Here is a 25,984-nt window from a genome sequence, read left to right as displayed (position 1 = left end):
CGCACTAGTGTGAACCGGCACTTAAACCATTATTACAAATATTGCAGCAAAAACATATGCCCTAACAGTGGGGTTTTCCTTTTTCGGTGCGTTTTACTTTTCAAGGTACTAAATACAAATGTCATTCATCTGAAGATTTTCAAAACACCCTTCAAGACCTTCACCTAACTGAACACCAGAACTTGCAAGGCTCAGAAAATGCTTGACGCAGATCTGCCTTTGGCTCACCACACACTTTCTCAAAATCCTCTGGGAAACAAAATCGTCATGATTCACATAAACGTGGTCGCTTCATTTCTCCTTCTCCATCTGCTGAAGATTCCATGGACTGATGGACCAGATAATTCTTTTATCTTCTCTGTCTTATGCCAATGTGTTCCATGTTGGTCATCCAATTTCTTTTTCCTAGAAAAGACTTCAACTTTTTTTTTTTTTATCTTGCCAGTATAATATTTCATGGATCTAATCCCTTTTTGCCACATACTTCTAATTTGTTTTTTGAGCTAAATGCTCAAGCTCATAAATTTTATAGCAAACTACACTGTGGCACAGAATTCTATTTAGTTCTACTTATTGTAGATTAATCCCTGTTGCTTGGTTCAAATCAATCTTCCTTTTTTTTTTTTTTTTGAATATGGTTATTATTCAGTTTCACTGTGCTACATCCTTTCCAATCTATATTATGTGCTAGAAGACATGGATAACTTCCTTTAGAGCTCTACAAAGTTCTTTATAGTTGATACTCATTCCTATGAAATTAATTCTTAGATTTGCAGTATCTTGCACAGCTACTACTGGCAGGGGTACTGTGATTTCTGCTCGTTATTATTGCATAAGTCGCTTATACTACTGTATATTTTTTAGTTATTATTAACTTGTGGTTTTCTGTACCTTCCTAGGTTGTTCTGTGCATCCTCAATTTGTTACCCTCGGTGGCCTCTCCCTTTCAGAGACTACTGATGGTAACTATTTAGCCTTTGTTGGGGGATTTCCATCTCCCATCAACAGCATACGTTCCTATTGGTTGTGCCTTAACTATTTGTTTTATATATTACCTTCTATGCTAAGCACACAATTGTCCCTTCTGTTTAGTTCCTCCCTTTTCTCTACACATTTCCTCCCCCTTCCCTCATCATGTATGAAACAATAGACAAATTCCACAATGGTAGGGTATGCTAGACATCGTTTTTATACAATCTTATGGCCCCCCTAAACATAATGTCCTTGAATGTTCAGGGACTAAATAACCCAAACAAACGTACTAAAGCTTTTCGCAACTTTGCATCATTAAAAGCACACATTTTGTGTCTTCAAGAGACACACTTCACCTTACAATCCACTCCCAAATATTTTAGTCCTAAATATCCTCAAATTTTCACTGCCTCGGCCTCTACAAAACAACAAGGTGTGCTAGTGGCCTTTCATCGGTCTACTCCATTTACTCTTGTACATGAAATCAGGGACCCTGAGGGCAGGTATCTGATTCTCACGGGATACCTTATTGACTCCGCTATCACTATAGTGTCAAATTATGCTCCCAACAAAAATCCTATTCCATTTCTTTCAAATCTTTTTCAGGTTGTGGATTCTCATAGAATGGGTGCAGTTATGATTTGTGGTGATTCAAATCAAGTTATTTTCCCATTTCTGGATAAATCCCCTTTATCTTCTTCGAGCAGCCCTAATAAACTCTCATTCTCACAACTGCTTGCAAAACATAATATGGTAGATTCTTGGAGAGAGGTGAATCCAAACAAGCGTAGATACACATATTATTCGCACCCTCATAAAACTTTCTCCCGCATAGACCATATATTTCTCACTATAGGTCTCATACCTGAAACGATTGCATCTATGGTCATACCAATCACATGGTCTGACCATAATGCAGTATGCACAGTTATTGCTTCAACTATTCCTAAAGCACATGACACTACGTGGTGCCTTAATGACTCTTTATTAAAAAATACATCTCACTGTCTGGATATTAAAAATGCTCTCTCTGAATATCTATTACATAATTCAACGCCAGATGTGTCTCCCCTTACTTTATGGGAGGCACACAAACCAGTTATTCATGGTATTTGTTTGAGACAGGCTGCACTCTTTAGACATGAATGTAAAACACTTAGCCAGAAATTAGAAACAAACTTTAATACATGCTACACAGTATATCAAAATAATCCTACTTCTTCTAATAAAACCAATCTTGATAAAGCTAGGCTTGAATTTGATCTGTTTCTTATATATATAAGACACTTTGGAGATTGCGTCACAATTTTTACATTAAAGCAAATAAACCAGATTCACCCATGGCCCGCATGCTCACGTCACTCCATAAACCATTTAACCACATCCATATACCATTTAACATCATTTAGCCCCAGCCCTATTTCGGACACTTTTTGTTTACAAGTTAAAACCAGTATTTTTTCCTAGAAAACTACTTAGAACCCCTAAACATTATATATACTTTTTTAGCAAAGACTCTGGAGAATAAAATGTCGGTCATTTCAATATTTTTTGTCACGCGGTATTTGCGCAGCGGTCTTTAAAACGCCATTTTTTTGGAAAAATTTTGAAAAATCACATTTCACTGCATTTAAAAAATACTAAGCAGGAAAGTTAGCCCATTTTTTTTGTATATTGTAAAATATGATGTCACGCCGAGTAAATAGATACCCAACATGTTACGGTTTAAAATTGCGCCCCCCCCCCATGGGATGGCGACAAACTATGGTCAATAGAGATCTCAATAGGCGACGCTTAAAATTTTTTTAACGGTTACCAGTTTAGAGTTAGAGTGTAGCTCTTTTTTTAAAATTATTGCCCACACTCTGGCGATCGCGGCAATACCTCACATGTGTGCTTTGAACAGCGATTTCATTCGCGGCTCGACCTCCGTATACATTTTTTTTTTTGTGTGCAAGCTAACGGTGACGGGGGCGGATAAAATTTTTTTTTTTTTCCTATTTTTTTTATTTCTTTTTTAACTTTATTACAGGTTTTTTAAGAAAAAAAAATCTGATCACTTTTATTGCTGTCACAAGCAATGTAAACATCCCTTGTGACACCAATATGCAGTGACAGGTACTCTTTATGGAGGGATCGAGGGTCTAAAAGACCCTAGACCCCCTCCACTACACTTCCATGTATGCAAAACGCCAAAAACAGTGTTTTTACATACAGCTGTTTTTTAAATTTGCCGCCTTTTGCAGCACAGTAACCCGGAAGTGACGTCATGGACGCCGCCTCCGGGTTACGTCATCGGAGACCCGATCAAAGCCGTTTCAGGCTTTGATCGGGACTCCATCCAGCCGGAGGACGTGTCGGATGGGTGCTCGGGGCTCCCGGTGGGACGGGAGCCCCAAGCAAAGTCACGGGAGACCCGGGTAACGATCGAGCGTTACCGACGGAAAGCCGACCGTTGGCTCTAAACCACGGTACCGGGATGGTGTCTCTAGCTAGAGGCATCATCCCGTTATACTACCGCAAAGTTTGCCGACGTAGGGCTACATCACTTTGCGGTAAGTGGTTGAACCCATACGTCTTAAAATCTCGAGAGATACATTTTCCAGCAACCCTATAAAAATTCTTAAGAAATTTAAAACACACCTAGCTACTCTATATTCATCTGAAAACAATTTGAATTTTTCTGCGGCAAATGAATTTTTTGCTCAACTATCACTACCGACTCTTTCTCAGTCTCAGATAGAATTTATGGAAAAAATCAATAACACCAGGTGAAGTGTCCCAAGTTATAAAATCACTAAAATTAAATTAAAGACCAGGCCCTGATGGTTTTTTGGCATTATACTACCGGGTTTTTTCCGATTCCCTTTGGCCTATCCTAGCTAATGCTTTCAATACACTTCTTAATGGCCAATCCTTTAAACAGGAAACTTTAACAGCAATCATCTGTATGCTCCCGAAGCCTAAAACTGATGGCACGATTTGGTCGAACTATCGACCCATTTCTTTATTAAATTTAGATATTAAAATTTTAGACAAAATTATAGCTTCCAGACTAAATAACTTCATAGGACAACTCATTCATAGGGATCAAGTAGGTTTCATACCTAATCGCCAAGCTATTGATAACATCAGACGTGCAACTCTGTTATCTCATATAGCTAAAACACGCCGCATCCCCTCGTGCTTCCTATCACTAGACATTAAAAAAACCTTTGATACCATATCCTGGCCATATATGCAATATACTCTTAGTAAATGGGGTTTTGGCCCACATTTTTTAAAATGGATCTCTGCGCTTTATAACAAACCTAAAGCATATATTAAATACGCAGGCTATAAATCAGACTTGTTTAACATAGAAAGAGGCACGCGTCAGGGGTGAACTCTCTCCCCTCTCTTATTTGCCCTTCTCATAGAACCTCTAGCACACAGTATTAGAAGTAATCCCTCAATTTCTGGTATAGAACTAGGTGGTCACCATCATAAGTTGTATTTATTTGCAGATGAAATTCTTCTTTTTCTATCATCTCCCCATATATCAGCCCCTAATCTCATTGCTACCCTTAATAAATTTGCTGCTATTTCAGGACTAAATATACATTTGTAAAAATCCACGGCCCTTAATATCTCATTGAGTGAATCTGAGTTAAATTTAGCGCAGAATGCGTTACCATTTTCATGGTCTTTGAAGCACATTCCATAGTTGGGTATAAAATTTACTCCCAAACATTCTGATCTTTATACAGCCAACTTTACTCCATTATTGAAAAAAGTTACTGAACTACTGATGAAATGGGCATCACTTCCATTGTCGTGGTTTGGGAAGATAAATGCAATCAAAATGGTTATTCTACCCAAATTTTTATATTTATTTAGGGTCCTGCCAATTCATATACCTGCACATTTTCTTCGAATCTTACAAGGTAAAATGATTAAATTCACCTGGGGTTAAATAAAACCTAGATTGCCCGAATCCACATTGATTCTCCCTAAAACAAGGGGTGGACTGGGTCTCCCCAATTTTGCCACATATTACAAAGCTGCGCAATTGGCACAATTAACTAAGTATCATGCCACTACTGAAATTCCCTTATGGGTTACGATAGAATCTATCGAATGTGACCCCATCTCAATTTCCAATCTCTTATGGTTACAACCATCAGATCGAAAACATATTACTAATCCAATTACCAAGCATTCTCTCTCTTTATGGGAAAGACTAAAGACTAATTATAATTAACAGTCTACACACAATCCACTACAATCTTTTCTGAGAAATCCAGCCTTTTATCCGGCTTGGGAATTCCCAAATTCATTTCGGGCATGGTCTATGTCAGGCCTGTCAAGGCTATTTAATCTGGTCTCTAGCTCTTCTATCTTAAGTTTTCCTGAACTTTGTGAATCACATCATTTACCACATTCAGAACGTTTTCGATATCTCCAAATTTAAAATTTCTATACCCCCATTTATAACAAATGGTACCATTCTGAATCAGCTCTCTCAATTTGAGCGTATCTGTATCAACAACCCACACTCCAGAGGTCTAATTTCTAGCCTATATTCTCAATTGCTTAACAATCCAGATGTAGATACACCAAACTATGTCAGGAAATGGGAAACAGACCTTGGCCGTACACTTAACCAATCAGAATGGTCTGAAGTCTGGTCTGTAACAAAATCTTCTTCTTCAAATATTATCGCAATTGAATCATCATACAAGGTTTTTTCATGATGGTACTTGGTACCCGCTAGAATCGCCAAGTTCACAGCAAACTATCCGGCCTTTTGTTTTAGAGGTTATACGGAAATAGGTACACATGTTCATATATGGTGGGATTGCTCAATTGCTACAGTTTTTTGGAAAGAAATATTCTCTCTAGCATCTAAAATGTTTGAAATAGATATTACTCCATATCCGGTGATTGCCATTTTAAATTTAAAACCTGCATGCCTGACACGAAAACAATTCAAATTATTCCTTTAGCTTCTTAATGCCGCTACACAAACCATAGCCAAAGCTTAGAAGACTACCACTTTGAATCTTGTAGAAGTTAAACATAAGATCAATAATGCATTATTACATGCAAAAATGGAAGCCGTGGATTGCGATAAATTTTGTACTTTTATAAGCATTTGGGACCCTTGGATTAAACATGGCCTATCACCGGGTTTTGAGGAATAGGTTCTGAATGCTTGGTAGTTAAGACTTATATTTTATTTACTTTGTATTAACTTTTGTGGTACAAGTTCTATTCTCGATGCCCTCTCCTTTACCCACTTTACCCTACCCACACCCTGCTGACTTCTTCCTTTTCCTTTTTTTTTTTCCCCCACAGCCATGTTCTGAATACCTTCTCAAAATCTTAATATCTTAGAATATCATATTAATAATTCTACCTTTTTCTTTTGTTCCTTCCTTTTGTGCAAACTTCACTATACAGTATAACATTTATAATACTTCTGTAACAATAACAGTATTTCTACTTCTGTTTTTGTTTTGTAACTTGCTTTATGGCTGTTTTATAAAACTCAATAAAAGTATTGAACGAGAAAATTTGAGCTATGCACCAAATTAGGTGTCGATGTAGTACAATGCATGGTTTTGTTCATACTAGGGGCTAGATGTCAGGTATATTGCTAGGGCTTAATACCAGACTAATTGAAACCATATATTTCTAATCATTATCTTAGAGGTATGAGATACCATGTTTCTTGTATATAATAGACATTTTTAAGAAGGTAGTTAAAGGACAGTCTATTTCTTTATCACATAAGGTAGAGATTACTGTAGAATGGTATTCTTTTGAATGATGAATGCTTCGATAATGAATAATACATTTTCTCTTTATGGTGTAAGAGGGACGGTGAGGATCATTGAAGAATGTCTGATGTAGAAAATATAGGCTTATCCATGTTTAGCCTGGCATTTTTCTAAGTGAATAGCAGGATCGAGTCATTCTGTTCTAGGTCTTCTATGAGCTGGTGATGGAGGAACACTATTGCCCCCTGGAGATCTGTGATTCGCAGGGGGAGGCGAATCATGAGAGTAAAGCCTTCTTCTTCTGTATAAGCCAGGAGAGCCATGTTGGGGAATTTCCATAGCCTCATCTCGTCGGGACCTCTGCTGGTAAGGGAGCACATTCCAATCTGGTATGGGGATATGTGGAATATTCAAAGTGTCACAGAAAGCAGTTATGTCTTCTGGATATCGTAGCTGGGCTGTGTGACCCCTGGAGCCTGCTGAAAGACAGAAAGGGAATTTCCACTTATAAGGGATTTCCATCTCCCTCAGGATGTCTAGGAGGAGACGGAGAGATTTCCTTTTCTGCAGGGTTATCTGTGATAAGTCCTGGAACAATTTAATTTCAGCTCCCTGAAATGTGATTCTGCCTCTGAGTCTGGCCCTGTTAAGAATTTCCTCCTTTGGCTGGAATTTAACAATACATCCCATGATGTCTCTGGGGGGGCCCTGTGCAGCCTCTCCATTTCAATATTGGAATCGTGGCCTTTCAAGCAAGTCATTGAAAATGGATAGCACTGATCTAGTGAGGTTAGGAGTTTCAATAGTTTCAGGGAGCCCACTAATTCTTATGTTGTGCCTCCTGCCCCTATTTTCCACATCTTCCAGATGTCTGCTCATATCTCTGAGCTGGGCTGAGTGAGAATTGAGAGCTCTCTGGGCATCATATATGTCAGCATCATGGCGATCTGTGAGATCCTCTACCTCTTCAAGCCTGTTGGTGACATTTTGCATATCCCTGCGGAGTTCTAGGATGGCAGCATTAAAAGAGGATTTAATGTCATCTGCCACTGCCTTTAAATCATCCAGGCACAGTGCTCTAGGGGGATGGATGGCAGTGGATGGAGGGGGTGAGGGCTCTGGCTGTCTCTGTGGACTTTTGCTGCTGTGTCTGTTGGTACCTGAGGTCTGCATCATGGCCGGCGCTTCCCTCTGATGTTGCTTGAAAATGTCAGGGATCTGTCTTTCCATCTGCAGATCGGAGTCCATGGGTGATCTGGATCGACTTGCGGATGTGGCGCAGTCTGCTTTCCCCATCTTAGGTGCTCTAATTCTGGCTGGATCAGGCTAAAGGAGAACTGGGTGGTGGAGCACTGGTATCAAGCGGCCATCTTCTCCGGCATCCAAGCCACGCCCCCTATTTTTATTGGTTTGCACAAAAGTTATAGCGTCTACAAACTAGGGTGTAAATACTGGAATTTACGCAGCTTTAATTTCTGATTGCCTAGCTCATTTCATGAAGTGCTAAAATGGCAGGGCAGTACAACCCCCCCCCCCCCAAATTACCACTTTTTGGAAAGTAGACATCCTAAGGAATGTCCTGAGAGGCATGTTGAGCTCATTGAATATTTCATTTTTTTGTCACAGGTGTTTGAAAAATTTTTCATTGCATTTTCTCACTACCTATAACAGTTTAGGAGGCCCTGAAATGTCAAGATACCAACAACCCCCCCCCCAAATGACCCCATTTTGGAAATTAAACACCCCAAGCTGTTTGCTGAGAGGCATGGTGAGTCCATGGAATATTTTATATTTTGCCACAAGTTTTGGGAAAATTACAATTTTTTTTACATTTTTTTTAACACAAAGTTGTCACTAAAAGATACATTTCTCACACATGACATGGGTATATGTGGAATGATACCCCAAAATACATTCTGCTGCTTCTCCTGAGTATGGGGATACCCCATGTGTGAGACTTTTTGGGAGCCTAGCTGTGTACGGGACCCTGAAAATCAATCACCAACTTCAGGTTTTCTAATGGTGTAAATTTTTGATTTTACTCCTCACTACCCATCACAGTTTCGGAGGCCCTGAAATTTCAAGATAGCACAAAAACCCCCCAAATTATCCCATTTTGGAAAGTAGACACCCAAAGCTATTTGCTGAGAGGCATGGTGGGTCCATGGAATATTTTATATTTTGCCACAAGTTTCGGGAAAATTACATTTTTTTTTTAACACAAAATTGTCACTAAAAGATAAATTGCTCACACATGCCATGGGTATATGTGGAATGACACCCCATAATACATTCTGCTGCTTCTTCTGAGTACAGGGATACCACATGTGTGAGACTTTTTGGGAGCCAAGCTGTGTGCAGGACCCCGAAAACCAATCACCACCTTCATGTTTTCTAATTGCGTAATTTTGCGTAATTGTGCATTTTACCTCTGCACTACCTATCACAGGCCCTAAAATTTCAAGATAGCAAAAAACCCCCACAAATGACCCCATTTTGCAAAGTAGACACCCCAAGCTATTTGCTGAGAAACATGGTGAGTCCATGGAATATTTTATATTTATAAGTTCCGGGAAATATATTATTTTTTTTTGTTTGTTTTTATTTACACAAAGTTTATGTACACAAATATTGCTCACACGTGCCATGGTATATGTGAAATGACACCCCAAAATACCCCTAGCCGCGTACAGGACCCCGAATCCAATCCCCACCTTCAGGCTTTCTAAGGGCGTAAATTGTTGATTTCACTCCTTACTACCTATCACACTTTTGAAGGCCATGAAATGCCAAGATGGCACAAAACCCTCCCAAATGACCCCATTTTGCAAAGTAGACATTCCAAGCTATTTGCTGAGAGGCATGGTGAGTATTTTGCAGCTCTCATTTTTTTTGGAAAATTAAGAAAAACAGGAAAATGTATTTTTTCCCTCTTTTTTCATTTTCCAAAACTTTGTGAAATATAAAATACTCCATGGACTCATTATGCCTCTCAGCAAATAACTTTGGGTGTCTACTTTTCAAAAAGGGGTCATTTGGGGGTTGTTTGAACTGTCCTGGCATTTTATGCTCAATCTTAGCCACACATCAGCCACTCTTCTAACCACTTGAAAACCAAGCCTTTTCTGTGACTTTTTGTTTACATGAAAAAATATTTTTTTTTACTAGAAAATTACTTTGAACCCCCAAACATTATATATTTCTTTAAAGCAGAGGCCCTACAGAACAAAATGGTGGATGTTGCAAATTTTTTTGTCACACGGTATTTGCGCACAGATTTTCCAAACTTAATTTCTGCGGAGAAAAATCATTTTTTAAAAATGTAATGCACAAATACACTATACAATTCCAAATTGTTTGGTAAAATGTAAAATATGATCTTATGCCGGGTACATAGATACCAAACATGACATGCTTTACAAATTGCACACAGCGGCAACAAACTACGTACATTTTTAAAAGCCTTTAAAAGTCTTTACAGGTTACCACTTTAAACTTAAAGAGGAGGTCTACTGCAAGAATTACTGCCCTCGACCTGGTGTTTGCGGCGATACCTCACATGCATGCTGCAAGTGCGGTTTACATATGACACTAGACCAACGCTTGCGTACGCCTTTGCGCGCAAGCACGGGGGGACAGGGGGGCTTGATTTTTTTTTCTTTTTTATGTTATTTTGACACCTTTCCTTTCATTTTTTTTTTTTAAATCATTTTTATTGTTATCACAGTGAATTTAAATATCCCCTATGATAGCAATCTGTAGTGACAGGTACACTTTTTTTTAAAAAATTGGGGTCTTTTAGACTCTAGATCTCTCCTCTGACTTTACCGCATCTGACCACACCAAAATTGGTGTGATAAGATGCTTTCCCAATTTCCCAATGGCGCTGTTTATTTCTGGTGAAACAGAAGTCATGAAATGCTCGTAGCTTCTGGTATTTTAGGCCATAGAGATGATTGGAGCCATTTTCATCTCCAATCAGCTCTATGGTTAGATAACTGAACCACCGGCTGCACTCTCGGGTTAACCGGTGGGACAGGAGAGCCAGAGAACAACCACAGAAGGCAGCGGAAGGCTGCTGGAGGGGGGGGGTCCCCTCCCACTGCATGTAAAAGCAGTCTAGCGGCCAATTATCCGCTAGGATTGCTTTTACATGTAAGTGGACCGATGCCTATAAAAAAAACGATACCAAGGTGATGCCTAAATCTGCAGGCATCATCCTGGTATAACCACTGAAAGTACAGCAACATACTAGTACATTGCTGGTCCTTGTTTGGGATAAAGTGTAGGTTTTTTTTTTTTAAGCAGCCTGTGGGCTGAACGAAAAAAAGAGAACCTAACAGAAATCACCACAGGAATATTGTGTAGTATTACACACCATTACCGGCCCAACAACCAAACCCACTGATTTAATGGTGGGTATACATGACAATATTCCACGTATACCTAAAGGTATTTTAACTGCAGTGGTGAAATCAACCTACCACAGCTGCTGCCATCAGAGGTATCCATGTATTCTGAGCGCAAACGCTGTTTGTGTCAGAATATATAAAATCAGAGAAACAGGTTAAGAAAAGAATGAAAAACAAACAAAGTACAGTAAAAGTACAGTAGGAAGAGTAGAAGAACATAAAATAACTGTTTTGGGCTTTTTTATTTTATATTTTTTTGTATTTTTTTAACACTTTTTTTGTGAACTGCAATTTTCCAGCTTGGGTCTCTCAAAATGTCGATAGCCATCGAACATCTTTCGAGACCCTGTGTTTTTGTGACCTACACTATGTCGTGCTGTACCCTACACTAATACTCTACTAGTGTGTGGTAGCACTCAAAACATTCCCTGATGCAGAGACCAGGTTGGTCAGGACAGGTGGGACAATAATAGCGAGTGTCACGCCTAAATCCGCGCCTGCTACAGACACGACATCTTCTTTGGGGGCGTCTTTGGGTAGGGGTACTCGGGAGGACATGTGAAAAATGCCTCTCATGCAGCCGGCTCACTGCATCTTGTTAGACTTCCAGTAAAGAATAGAAATACATTTTTCATATTACAGGTCAAGAATTGTGAACTTTGAGGCCTCAAATGACCTTGTCACTGATTCAGTCAAAATACCTTCAGTTTCAAGCACACACTGCGTCCATTGTCGAATTTGTGTTATTTACATGTCCTTGAGATGAAAAGCTAGGTCGTCTGCCCCCAAAAGGAAATTGTGTTTAGATAAACTTTGAATATAATGCTCTGGCAATGAAATTTCTATACACAATGGTAGATATTAAACCAGTTTCAGGATCACACCTGTGTCCATCTATTCCCTAGCAAATAAACTATTGTTTCTACCCTGAGAAGTCAAACAAACGGAAAACAGCCTGGACAAAGACAAGAACCTGTAATTCATTTACCTTCACCAAAGACGGGGGTAAAGATTGTGTCATACAGACAATTGTCCATTGGGAGCTACATGGTGTCAAATAAATATTGTTCATTTAGACTGATTAGAAGTGCATCTTCACATGAATTTAATGTAATCATAAGTTTATACAACATCCTTGTCCCATCATATACCAAAGGGGGGGGGGGGTGTGGAACTTATGATTTTATGACAATCTTCTATTGAGAATTACATTATATCTATTATATAGTAGTGTATAATGGTCAGAATTTCTCCCATATTTTATATCCAGTCCCAAATCATGATTGTATTGTTGTTAACATAATAATCCCTTAATGGATAATATTCTGATTGGAAATAACCCATGTGTAGAAAAGTTTACATATACAAGTTGTTGTGTAGCAATATATATATATATATAACTGTATATGTATCTATATCATTTTTACTGCTACTAAATGTAAAGTATCTGGGCAAATCAGTAATTTCCAATCAATATATATATATCGTATTAATAATAATCCTTACTAAAACGGCGTTACCAGGTCAAATCCTTGCCTAGACACATGATGGAGAAATTAGATGGACACGTATGTATCACGAGAGTATGGACAGATTTTCATATTGTTTTTATGATTATTATTAAATGAAGAACTTATCAAATAATTCTAATATCCAATATACCGAATGACTAGTAGAGGTGTCGCCCAATGACCTCATCAGTTAATGGTTAAGTAATCCCAACCAATGGGGATAAAGTTCCTCCTTCTGGGTTCGGCTTATGGTAATTTTACTGTCCTTTCGTTCAACAGAATATAAAAAGGAACCCCAGATGTAATAGGACACACATGATGACAACATACATTACACTTTCAACACACATGCTACTCACATCCATACATATACTCATCTATACATACTCCATCTGGCTCCATCCTTACCTGTAACTTTGAAGGAGGCCAGATGAAACTCCTCCCTAACCGGCCACCATTTTGGGAAAGGCAGCCATCTTAAGAAATCTGGTAGCCATTTTAAATGTGGTAAATATACCTTGTTGTTTATCTGATTATTAGTTACTATCGTTTATTTCCTTCCTTATATGTTTTATATTTCATATTTAAGGGTAACAAGATTACAGTCCCAGCCGTATGAACCATATTAGATTTTTCTCTAAACACTGATTTTTGTTTTTATACGTTTTTATTAATATCAAGTTTAGCGCAATATTGGCAATTTAGTCTCCCGTTTTGCATAGCCTATTCTCACTCCAACTGCAGTGGAGTGACTATTGGCTGCGCAATTCGCAGACAATCGTGGTCTGATTATATAGAACATTTATCTATGGTTTTTACTATACCAGGGGAAAACGTAATCTTGCTTTCTTTTTAATGTTATCATTGAACTACATATCCCATTGCATTTATCGTTTTAAGTTTGTATTTTATGTCAAAGTTATTATCTCTTTGTGTCACCTCAAGTCTAACTATTTATTGTGAATACATGTCTTGTGAATAAATATACTTATAAATTCCCTACTGTAGTCTGTATTCACTAAGATTAATATATGCTGTTCAAAAGAAATTAATTGATTAAAAAGAATTCGATATATTCGTTCAGAATAATATTCTCGAACGTGTAAAACGTACAACATATTAAATGGAGGCACTACTGAGATATCATTAATTTCTTACATATGCCAATCATAGTTTTGATCGTGGTGACATAATTAATAACTTTGCATAAAATTGTTGTTTATCAATTGTGAATTTTGTTAGAAACGCCCTAAAAATGTCTACAGAAGGTGAGGTTCACGCTGCCAACTCTGGCAAGGTGTCAGTCCCTAGTGGTAATCCCACAGCCCCAGTAGATTCGGCACAGATCAAAGATATGTGGAAACGCCTCTCTGAGTCTGAAATGGTGGAACATGTAAGAGCTGGTATAGAGTCATATATCAAAATCCTCAAAAGTCAGGCCAGTTATGTGGCACCTGACATATGGGTAGAGGAAAACCGGATGTATGAACTCTCCAATAGCTTCTCTAACACGAAAATGTCAGGAAGCGTGATCACATACTTTTAGAGTCATGGCCAATATTACTGTATCTCTGTGTAAGATTCTGGTACCTTTGGTACCCTTATTTAACATTTTCCTTTCAACATTGCGTCCCACCTTTCTAGTTAGGTGGAACGCATACACCTTTAAGACGGATGACGTCATCGCTGAGCGCCGCCGAGCGGCTATTTCAATCGCCGGCGTTCTCTCTCACGTTGTTCGTTCAATGTGTGTCCACATGCTTACAAGCCTTGTCTTGCTGTCGGAACCTCCAGCTATTTGCCTTTACCTGGAACAGACCGGAACCTCGCAACTGATCCCGTATCTCGCTACCGCATCACTCCCTCACTACTGGACCCCTCTACTTACTAAACCTTACTAGTGATAAGTACCCCACAGGGGAATCCTCCATAACTAACTTACACTATCATCTTCTGCACATTAAGGACTGTTACTATCTATGCATACTAATTCTACCATCTGCACTGTTACATAGATTGCTAGCTCTTGAGTCTACTACCATCTATCCTTGCACTGGGTTAGTCTATCCTGTCTATATCATCTGCTGTCCTTACCACCTGTAACCAGGGCCGGAGTGGGACTCATTTTCAGCCCTGGAGTTTCATGACTTAGACCGGCCCACTTTAGTTCATGACTGACTATATTAAAATAATGTAATTAACACCTCAGAATATAAGTTTGCAAAGGTGCACTGTTCTCTATTCTCTACAGCCTTGTAATTCATTGTATTTTTCAAAAAATATTTACAATTCAGTGCAAATTCAGTAGCCTAATGCCCCGTACACACGTGTAGATTATCTGCAGACTTTTGTCTGCAGACTTACCTTTTCTATGTAGTGCAAGGGCCTGCCAGATTGCATACAAATTGAAAGTGTTTAGGTTTGACCTTATATTATATGGTTTTAGTAAGTCTGCAGACAAAAGTCTGCAGATAATCTGCACGTGTGTACGGGGCATAAGGCCTCTTTCACACGGCCGCTCCGTTTTTTTTGTCCGCTGTGGCACATTTTTTTTTTTTTTTACGGACACGGATGACACTTGTGTCATCCGGTCCGTATGTCTGCATATCATCCTATCCGTTTGCGGATGATATACGGACATAATGCATGTCTATGGGGTACAGGGGGAGATGGTTAGAGGCTGTGGACATGGTACAGGGAGAGATGGTTAGAGGCTGTGGGCATGGTACAAGGGGAGATGGTTAGAGGCTGTGGGCATGGTACAGGGGGAGATGGTTAGAGGCTGTGGGCATGGTACAGGGGGAGATGGTTAGAGGCTGTGGGCATGGTACAGGGGGAGATGGTTAGAGGCTGTGGGCATGGTACAGGGGGAGATGGTTAGAGGCTGTGGGCATGGTACAAGGGGAGATGGTTAAAGCTGTGGGCATGGTACAAGGGGAGATGGTCAGAGGCTGTGGGCATAGTACAGGGAGAGATGGTTAGAGGCTGTGGGCATGGTACAAGGGGAGATGGTTAGAGGCTGTGGGCATGGTACAAGGGGAGATGGTTAGAGGCTGTGGGCATGGTACAGGGAGAGATGGTCAGAGGCTGTGGGCATGGTACAGGGAGAGATGGTTAGAGGCTGCGGGCACGGTACAAGGGGAGATGGTTAGAGGCTGCGGGCACGGTACAAGGGGAGATGGTTAGAGGCTGCGGGCATGGTACATGAGGAGATGGTTAGAGGCTGTGGGCATGGTACAGGGGGAGATGGTTAGAGGCTGTGGGCACGGTACAAGGAGAGATGGTTAGAGGCTGTGGGCACGGTACAAGGAGAGATGGTTAGAGGCTGTGGGCACGGTACAAGGAGAGATGGTTAGAGGCTGTGGGCACGGTACAAGGAGAGATGGTTAGAGGCTGTGGGCACGGTACAAGGAGAGATGGTTAGAGGCTGTGGGCACGGTACAGGGGGAGATGGTTAGAGGCTGTGGGCACGGTACAAGGAGAGATGGTTAGAGGCAGTGGGCACGGTACAAGGAGAGATGGTTAGAGGCTGTGGGCATGGTACAGGGGGAGATAGTTAGAGGCTGTGGGCACGGTACAAGGAGAGATGGTTAGAGGCTGTGGGCATGGTACAAGGAGAGATGGTTAGAGGCTGTGGGCATGGTACAGGGGGAGATGGTTAGAGGCTGTGGGCATGGTACAAGGAGAGATGGTCAGAGGCTGTGGGCATGGTACAGGGAGAGATGGTTAGAGGCTGTGGGCATGGTACAAGGAGAGATGGTTAGAGGCTGTGGGCATGGTACAGGGGGAGATGGTTAGAGGCTGTGGGCATGGTACAAGGAGAGATGGTCAGAGGCTGTGGGCATGGTACAGGGAGAGATGGTTAGAGGCTGTGGGCATGGTACAAGGAGAGATGGTCAGAGGCTGTGGGCATGGTACAGGGAGAGATGGTTAGAGGCTGTGGGCATGGTACAAGGAGAGATGGTTAGAGGCTGTGGGCATGGTACAGGGGGAGATGGTTAGAGGCTGTGGGCATGGTACAGGGAGAGATGGTTAGAGGCTGTGGGCATGGTACAGGGAGAGATGGTTAGAGGCTGTGGGCATGGTACAGGGAGAGATGGTTAGAGGCTGTGGGCACGGTACAAGGAGAGATGGTTAGAGGCAGTGGGCACGGTACAAGGAGAGATGGTTAGAGGCTGTGGGCACGGTACAAGGAGAGATGGTTAGAGGCTGTGGGCACGGTACAAGGAGAGATGGTTAGAGGCTGTGGGCACGGTACAAGGAGAGATGGTTAGAGGCTGTGGGCACGGTACAAGGAGAGATGGTTAGAGGCTGTGGGCACGGTACAGGGGGAGATGGTTAGAGGAGGTGGGCACGGTACAAGGAGAGATGGTTAGAGGCTGTGGGCATGGTACAGGGAGAGATGGTTAAAGGCTGTGGGCACGGTACAAGGAGAGATGGTTAGAGGCTGTGGGCATGGTACAAGGAGAGATGGTTAGAGGCTGTGGGCACGGTACAGGGGGAGATGGTTAGAGGCTGTGGGCATGGTACAGGGGAAGATAGTTAGAGGCTGTGGGCACGGTACAAGGAGAGATGGTTAGAGGCTGTGGGCATGGTACAAGGAGAGATGGTTAGAGGCTGTGGGCATGGTACAGGGGGAGATGGTTAGAGGCTGTGGGCATGGTACAAGGAGAGATGGTCAGAGGCTGTGGGCATGGTACAGGGAGAGATGGTTAGAGGCTGTGGGCATGGTACAAGGAGAGATGGTTAGAGGCTGTGGGCATGGTACAGGGAGAGATGGTTAGAGGCTGTGGGCACGGTACAAGGAGAGATGGTTAGAGGCAGTGGGCACGGTACAAGGAGAGATGGTTAGAGGCTGTGGGCACGGTACAAGGAGAGATGGTTAGAGGCTGTGGGCACGGTACAAGGAGAGATGGTTAGAGGCTGTGGGCACGGTACAAGGAGAGATGGTTAGAGGCTGTGGGCACGGTACAGGGGGAGATGGTTAGAGGCTGTGGGCACGGTACAAGGAGAGATGGTTAGAGGCTGTGGGCATGGTACAGGGAGAGATGGTTAGAGGCTGTGGGCACGGTACAAGGAGAGATGGTTAGAGGCTGTGGGCATGGTACAAGGAGAGATGGTTAGAGGCTGTGGGCACGGTACAGGGAGAGATGGTTAGAGGCTGTGGGCATGGTACAAGGAGAGATGGTTAGAGGCTGTGGGCATGGTACAGGGAGAGATGGTCAGAGGCTGTGGGCACGGTACAAGGAGAGATGGTTAGAGGCTGTGGGCATGGTACAAGGAGAGATGGTTAGAGGCTGTGGGCACGGTACAAGGAGAGATGGTTAGAGGCTGTGGGCATGGTACAGGGAGAGATGGTCAGAGGCTGTGGGCATGGTACAGGGAGAGATGGTTAGAGGCTGTGGGCACGGTACAAGGAGAGATGGTTAGAGGCTGTGGGTATGGTACAGGGGGAAATGGTTAGAGGCTGTGGGCATGGTACAAGGAGAGATGGTTAGAGGCTGTGGGCACGGTACAGGGGGAGATGGTTAGAGGCTGTGGGCATGGTACAGGGGGAGATGGTTAGAGGCTGTGGGCATGGTACAGGGGGAGATGGTTAGAGGCTGTGGACATGGTACAGGGGGAGATGGTTAGAGGCTGTGGGTATGGTACAGGGGGAGATGGTTAGAGGCTGTGGGCACGGTACAGGGGGAGATGGTTAGAGGCTGTGGGCATGGTACAGGGGGAGATGGTTAGAGGCTGTGGGCATGGTACAGGGGGAGATGGTTAGAGGCTGTGGACATGGTACAGGGGGAGATGGTTAGAGGCTGTGGGTATGGTACAGGGGGAGATGGTTAGAGGCTGTGGGCATGGTACAGGGGGAGATGGTTAGAGGCTGTGGACATGGTACAAGGAGAGATGGTTAGAGGCTGTGGGCATGGTACAGGGGGAGATGGTTAGAGGCTGTGGGGGGGTCTTACCTGACCGTGATGAGAGGCGAGCGCCACTGCTGGGCCACTGCAGTTTTTTTCTTTCGATTTAAAAATGGCGCCCCCCCCGGCGTCATTAGGTCACGGCAGAGGAGGCGGGACAGATTACTTAGCTGAGACAGGAGGCGGGGCGGAGGCGGGACGAAGTGCTTAGCTGGGAGGAGGTGGGAGGGAGAGAAGACATCCTCGGGTCAGAGAGGAGGCGGGGCGGAGGCGGGACGAAGTGCTTAGCTGGGAGGGAGAGAAGACATCCTCGGGTCTGAGAGGAGGCGGGGCGGAGGCGGGACGAAGTGCTTAGCTGGGAGGAGGTGGGAGGGAGAGAAGACATCCTTGGGTCTGAGAGGAGGCGGGGCGGAAACGGGACGAAGTGCTTAGCTGGGAGGAGGTGGGAGGGAGAGAAGACATCCTTGGGTCTGAGAGGAGGCGGGGCGGAAACGGGACGAAGTGCTTAGCTGGGAGGAGGTGGGAGGGAGAGAAGACATCCTCGGGTCTGAGAGGAGGCGGGGCGGAGGCGGGACAAACTGCTTAGCTAGGAGGAGGCGGGACGGAGGTCGAGCATAATTGTAATAATGCAGAGCTTGCTGATTACATTTTTTCTCTACCTCCGTCCCGTCTCCTCCCAGCTAAGCAGTTTGTCCCGCCTCAGCCCCGCCTCCTCTCAGACCCGAGGATGTATTCTATCCGTGCCGCCTCCTCTCTGTCAGCTGTGTTCTAAATTTTAGAACACCTGTGTCACCGGCCCTCAACCTGACCAGCCCACTGGGAATTCTCCCGGTTCTCCCGATTGGCCAATCCGGGCCTGCCTGTAACCATACATGATTACTAACCTATCTGCATTCTACCTATTACCATCTACTACTCTCCTGAACATTACTATCGAGTGCTTACCATTACTGTCACTGCTCACACCTGTCCCTTCAGCACATCATCTTCATACTAACATATACATCCTATCACTCCAGGAACATCTTATTGAGTGTGTGTATATCTGTATGCTGAAGCAGACTGTAAGATTCTGGTACCTCTGGTACCCTTATTTTCTATTTTCTTTTGATATGCGTCCCACCTTTCTAATTAGGTGGTACGCATACACCTTTAAGACGGATGACGTCATCGCCGAGCGCCGCAGAGCGGCTATTTCAACCGCCGGCGTTCTCTCTCACATTGTTCGTTCAACCTGCCTGTGTGTCCACATGCTTACAAGCTTGTCTTGCTACCGGAACCTCCAGCTATTCTCTTTTACTTGGAAACAGACCGGAACCTCGCTACTGATCCCTGTATCTCGCTACTGGATCACTCCCTCACTACTGGACCCTTCTACTACTAACCTTACTAGTGATAAGTACCCCACAGGGGAATCCTCCATAACCTTACTTACACTATCTACCTCTGCACATTAAGGACTATCTATGCATACTAATTCTATCATCTGCACTGTTACATAGATTGCTAGCTCTTGAGTCTACTACCATCTATCCTTGCACTGGGTTAGTCTATCCTGTATTTGTCATCTGCTGTCCTTACCACCTGTTACCATACTCGATTACTAACCTATCTGCATTCTACCTAATACCATCTAATACTCTCCTGAACATTTCTATCAAGTGCTTACCATCTCTGTCACTGTTCACACCTGTCCCTTCAGCACATCATCTTCATACTAACATATACATCCTATCACTCCAGGAACATCTTATTGAGTGTGTATATCTGTATGCTGAAGCTGACAGGCCCACAGTGATGAGTCTGGAGAGTTGGATCTGGTTATTCAACACATCTCTACATGACTACTGAGTGGAGATTCTGCAGCTGCAAATCCAGCCTACTACAAAAACGCAGGAGCGTTACAGATTGAACAAACCTAAAAAATGGATTCAGCAGAATTACCCACTCAAGTGACACAATTAACACAACAAGTAAATGCATTAATGCTTGCTCTTACTGAAGTAAAAGAAGAAAATCAGACTCTGATACAGCAGGTAACCCGTCTTTCACGGCTCACTGCTGCTCAACCCCCTGAACCTAAAATAAACCCTCCTCTAGTGTTTACAGGTGATCGGAAAAAATTTTGTGAATTCAAAAACGCATGTCAATTGCTTTTTTTGTTAAAACTTCGTACATACCCTACTGATCAAATTAAAGTCTGTACCGTTATCTCATACTTAACGGGTGATCCACGGGCCTGGGCAGACTTTCTCTTTGAGAAAAATGATCAGCTTCTCAACTCCTATTCTTTATTCCTAGTGGAACTCGCTAGTTTATATGATGACCCCAACAGGCAGAGTACTGCTGATATTCAATTGAGGGCTTTAAAACAAGGAAGGAGACCTGTAGAAGACTTTGTAGCTGAGTTCAAAAGATGGACCCTTGATTCAGGGTGGAATGATACATCTCTGCGAACTCAATTCAGACTCGGGTTGTCAGAAGCTGTTAGGGACGAGCTCGCCCGAGCGGATTTGCCTGGCACCTTGGATGCCTTAATACAGCTCAGTATCAACATCGACAGGCGACTGCGTGAAAGAAAGGCTGAGAAAATGGGAGTGCCATTGTCTAGTCCTTCTCGGATTTCGGCCATTGACCCTACTCCCATGGAGGTAGGAATCATACGCCCACCTTTATCAACTACTGAACGAGCCAGAAGAAGATCCAGAAACCTCTGCATGTACTGCGCATCCCTGGATCATTTGATAAGCGTCAGTCCCCTTGTCCGCAAAAAAGAGGGTGAGTGTTCACATGTCTTGCTAGGAGGATTAACGACTTCCTTTTCTAACCCCTATCTCTTTGTTCATTTGACATTACATTGGGACCAGACTAGGATTACCACCAAGGCTATGATCGACACCGGATCTTGTGGAAACTATATTGATACATGTTTTGTTACCTTAAATAAAATACCTATTATTTCAAAACCTAAACCTGTTTCTGTTAGTTTCATTAACGGTATCCCACTATCTTCTGGTCCAATCACCAACCAGACACAAGCACTCCTCGTCACTACTAACGAGTCTCATATGGAGACCACCACTTTTGATATACTATCTTCACCCCATTTTTCTATTATTTTGGGACTCCCCTGGTTACACACACATCAACCAATCATAGATTGGAAAAGACGGACTTTGTCTTTCCCTTCTCACTATTGTGAGATTACGTGTAACCTCCCATCTTATGGAAAGATCCTGTCTGTGGTGTCAGATGAGATTGCACCACTATGCTATCAGGATCTGTCCGAAGTATTCCTTGAAAAAAATGCTCAAATGTTGCCTCCCCATAGGGATTATGATTGCACTATCGATCTACTCCCTAACAGCAAATTGCCTTTCGGTCATGTTTATCCTCTTTCACAGGATGAACTTTCTCATCTCAAGGAATACCTGGATGAGAATTTGACAAAAGGGTTCATCAGACCCTCTACTTCTTCCACAGCTGCAGGACTTTTTTTTGTCCGCAATAAGGATTCAAGTCTTAGGCCTATTATCGATTATAGACAATTAAATACGATTACAATAAAGGATCGCTATCCTTTACCGCTCATCCCTGAACTCATTGAACAAGTGCGTGGGGCTACTTACTTCTCTAAATTAGACCTGAAAGGGGCATACAACCTAATCCGAATCCGTGACGGAGATGAGTGGAAAACAGCATTCAGAACCAGATACGGATTATTCGAATATCTTGTGATGCCATTCGGGTTGTGTAATGCTCCCGCAGCCTTCCAAAGGTTCATAAACGACATCTTTAGAGACTTACTTGATGTCTGTGTTGTAGTATATCTGGACGATATACTTATCTATTCTCGATCTCTCTCTGAACATATAAAACATGTAAGACTTGTGTTATCCAGATTACTCGCACACAATCTATACGTGAAATTAAAAAAATGCCTATTTCATAAAGAAGAAATATTATTCTTAGTATACATCATATCCAAAACCGGAATCAAGATGGATATGAGCAAGATATCCTGTATTCTGGAGTGGCCTATACCAACAACTCGTAAGGCATTACAGCGATTACTTGGATTTTCAAACTTCTATAGGAAGTTCATCAAGAACTTCTCTGCTACTGTGAGACCTCTCACACAACTTACAAGTATAAAGAAACCATTCAAATGGTCAGAAGAAGCAAATGGAGCTTTCTGCTTGTTAAAATCAAGCTTTACTTCTGCTCCCATACTACGCCATCCAGACCCATCCCTCCAATATATTCTGGAGGTAGATGCGTCAAACATGGCAGTAGGAGCAGTTCTCTCCCAACGACCAACAAATACTTCACCACTCCACCCAGTTGCTTTCTTCTCAAAATCACTAAGCAGCCCAGAGGTGAATTACCCAGTGGGTGAAAAGGAGTTGCTTGCCATAAAACTGGCACTGGAGAATTGGCGACATCTACTTGAAGGTACCCAATTACCAATACTCATATATACAGATCATAAAAACCTTCAATACCTCCAGACTAACAAAACTCTTTCCCACCGGCAGGTACGATGGTCATTATTTTTCCTAAGATTCAACTTCCTAGTAACCTACACGCCTGCAGACAAAAATAAAAAAGCGGATGCGCTATCACGATTAACCGAAGATAACTACGCCGAAATCCCTTCTATTCCTATAATACCCTATGAACGTATTATTGGTGTTGTTCATTCCCTGAAGGAAGAGATTTTGCACAGTATAAGATTGGATTCACCTCCACCACAACTAAGTACTGATGCAGAAGGCTTCCTCTATTACCACGACAAACTCTACATACCCCCTACTATGCGCACCAAGATCTTGGAATTATCACATGATGTGCCCATGGCAGGACATATGGGTATGACGAAAACCCTTAATTTGCTTACTAGGCAGTTTTGGTGGCCTGATATGAAGACGTCTGTACAAAAATTTGTTTCTTCATGTGACATCTGTGCAAGGTCCAAAATTTACACTACAAAACCATCTGGTCTACTCTGCAGTCTACCAATACCCCAGGTCCCATGGGAAGTTGTGTCCTTAGACTTTATAGTAGAACTACTTCCAAAGGATTTAATACCATTCTAGTGTCAGTGGACCATCTGACAAAGATGGCACATTTCATTGCTATTCACAGACTACCTTCATCTAAACAAACAGCGGAACTACTAATGAAACATGTGTTCAAGTTACATGGAATTCCAAAGACTCTTTTATCCGACCGTGGTTCACAGTTCATCTCCAAATTTTGGCAAGCTCTATGTCAAATACTACGGATTGAGCGAAAGCTCACTTCTCCCTACCACCCTCAGACCAACGGACAGACTGAAAGAGTCAACCAGTGTATAGAACAATATCTGCGTTGCTACACATCATACCTACAGGATGATTGGGTGGACCTTCTCCCTCTGGCGGAATTTGCTTATAACAACGCAACCCACAGTACTACTAAGCAAAGTCCGTTCTACTTGAACTATGGGTTTCATCCCACACTTCTTCCACCACGCATCCTACCATCAAGTAACCCAGTAGCCTCGGATTATCTTACCCAAATAAAAGACTCTCTGGGTTTACTTAATACCACCATCACACACGCTCATAGTCAACAAAAAAGGTACTACGACCGTCGTAGAAGACCTTCTCCGCAATATGCTATTGGGGACCTCGTTTGGCTATTGACAAAAAATTTAAGATTAAAGATCCCTAGCAAAAAGCTTGGACCTTTATTTCTGGGACCCTTCCCAATTAAGAAACTCATTGGAAAAGCTGCAGTGCAACTCACCTTACCGGCAGATCTCAAAATACATCCCATCTTTCATGTGTCGCTACTGAAGCCACATGTTCCTAACCAAGGAATAAGGCCTACCATCTTGCCTCCACCTCCAGTACAAGTTGAAGGCGGAGAAGAATATGAGATTAAGGAGATTTTGGATTCTCGTATCCACAGAGGAAGACTCCAATATCTCATAAGATGGAAGAACTATGGACCCCAAGGCGACACCTGGTTGGATACCTCTGATGTTCACGCACCTAGGCTTATACGAAGGTTTCACTCGAAATACCCGGAGAAACCAGTGCTACAGGCCTTCCGGAGCCGGCCTTAAGGGGGGGGGTACTGTAAGATTCTGGTACCTTTGGTACACTTATTGCCCATTTTCCTTTCAACATTGCGTCCCACCTTTCTAGTTAGGTGGAACGCATACACCTTTAAGATGGATGACGTCATCGCTGAGCGCCGCTGAGCGGCTATTTCAATCGCCGGCGTTCTCTCTCACGTTGTTCGTTCAATGTGTGTCTACATGCTTACAAGCCTTGTCTTGCTGTCAGAACCTCCAGCTATTTGCCTTTACCTGGAACAGACCGGAACCTCGCAACTGATCCCGTATCTCGCTACCAGATCACTCCCTCACTACTGGACCCCTCTACTTACTAAACCTTACTAGTGATAAGTACCCCACAGGGGAATCCTCCATAACTAACTTACACTATCATCTTCTGCACATTAAGGACTGTTACTATCTATGCATACTAATTCTACCATCTGCACTGTTACATAGATTGCTAGCTCTTGAGTCTACTACCATCTATCCTTGCACTGGGTTAGTCTATCCTGTCTATATCATCTGCTGTCCTTACCACCTGTTACCATACATGATTACTAACCTATCTGCATTCTACCTATTACCATCTACTACTCTCCTGAACATTACTATCAAGTGCTTACCATTACTGTCACTGCTCACACCTGTCCCTTCAGCACATCACCTCCATACTATCATATACATCCTATCACTCCAGGAACATCTTATTGAGTGTGTGTATATCTGTATGCTGAAGCAGACAGGCCCACAGTGATGAGTCAGGAGAGTTGGATCTGGTATTCCAACACATCTCTACATGACTACTGAGTGGAGATTCTGCAGCTGCAAATCCAGCTTACAATAAAAACGCAGGAGCGTTACACTCTGTGAGGAACTTCACCAGAATGCTCAGCAGAGGAGGAATTTAGTAAAGTTCCAATCTCAACTTCAAGTAAAAGAAAGTGAGATAAGGAACCTCCTTGAGCAGGTGAAGGAGACCTCTATTGGGACACATTAGTTACGAGAATGTAGTGTGAAACTGCAGAATGAAGTAGAACTGTGGCAGAAGTCCTATCAAGAAAGCCGTAATGAAAGCAGCCAATTGAAAGAGAAATGCAAAAGATTAATGCGAGAATTAGGAAGTTTTGAGCAAGGAAAAATGCCCCCTAGCGAAAGTTGCTGAGTAACCAGCAGTGGAAAATTAGAAAAAGAAGTGAAACAGCTCAATCAGGACAGGAACTCATTAGCAAACAAATAGGAGTTTTACAAAAGGCTATGGTGTCCATGCAAAAGGGTAATGCTTATCAGTCCTGCATTAAAA

Source organism: Pelophylax lessonae (assembly GCF_965119305.1).
Source record: "Pelophylax lessonae genome assembly, chromosome: 6".
NCBI classification, from domain to species: domain Eukaryota; kingdom Metazoa; phylum Chordata; class Amphibia; order Anura; family Ranidae; genus Pelophylax; species Pelophylax lessonae.
Note: the sequence above shows the minus strand (reverse complement) of the source record.